Source organism: Sinocyclocheilus anshuiensis, unplaced genomic scaffold (genome assembly GCF_001515605.1).
Source record: "Sinocyclocheilus anshuiensis isolate Anshui unplaced genomic scaffold, SAMN03320099.WGS_v1.1 scaffold1895, whole genome shotgun sequence".
Lineage (NCBI taxonomy): Eukaryota > Metazoa > Chordata > Actinopteri > Cypriniformes > Cyprinidae > Sinocyclocheilus > Sinocyclocheilus anshuiensis.
The window spans coordinates 626,100-626,965 of NW_015549974.1; the positions used below are offsets into that span (position 1 = coordinate 626,100).

General features: G+C 37.2%; 1 pseudogene; it reads right to left on the minus strand.

The window, feature by feature from the left end:
• Positions 1-408: 408 nt before the first annotated feature.
• Positions 409-866, minus strand: part of LOC107660980 (arrestin domain-containing protein 3-like) — a 7,475-nt pseudogene continuing 7,017 nt past the window's right edge.

Sequence of the window (866 nt, forward strand, 5' to 3'; positions counted from 1 at the left end):
TTTGTCGTTGTGTTTTCTGACTTGTTATTTTGTTTTCGAATTTGTCATTGTGTTTTCTGACTTGTTATAATGTGTTCTGAATTGTTGTTGTGCTTTCTGAATTGTTATTTTGTTTTTTAGACTTGCATTTGCGTTTGTAATTTGTTATTTTGTTTTCAGAATTGTGATCTGCTTTGCACTTCTCGGCCACCGTACGAAGCAGAAAGAATACTGAAGAGAATTTTATTAGAGGATTCAGATAGTTTCAGATTACTTGCAGGTTTATCTGCTGTAGGCTTACATTGATCAGCCACAACATTAAAACTGTAGGTTCCCCTTGTGCTGTCAAAACAGCTCTGATACTTTGAGGCACGGACTCCATAAGACCTCTGAATGTGTCCTGTGGCATCTGGCACCAAGACATTAGAACTAGGGAGGAAACTGTTGTTCAGGTGGAAGAATAACCACAGGAAATCGGACTGCTGGATCTGATGCAAAAGACACATCCAGAGAGACCTGAAAAACAATCATTTTTTGCTTTACTCTTTGGTAGAATGTCTGAAACCAGTATTGTTATAAACTATTTTACCACAAAATAAAAAGGACTTACATTTTTTTTTTTTAATTACAGGGATAATTTACTCAAAAATCACCAACACACGTTGGGTTTTCTGAAGCACACAAACAAATATATTCTGAATTTCAAAAAGAAAAAAAAAGTTTCAGCTGTTTTTGTCCATACAGTGTAACAAAGTAGCACCTTGAGTTCATACTGCACTTTTAGAATTCGGCAGTTTTCAATGGTGACAGTCAGGTCATGTGGAAGCAGGCACGTGCACAGGTAGGGCTCAACCTGTGCAGAGCACATGCCCTTTTTTGTCCTTACA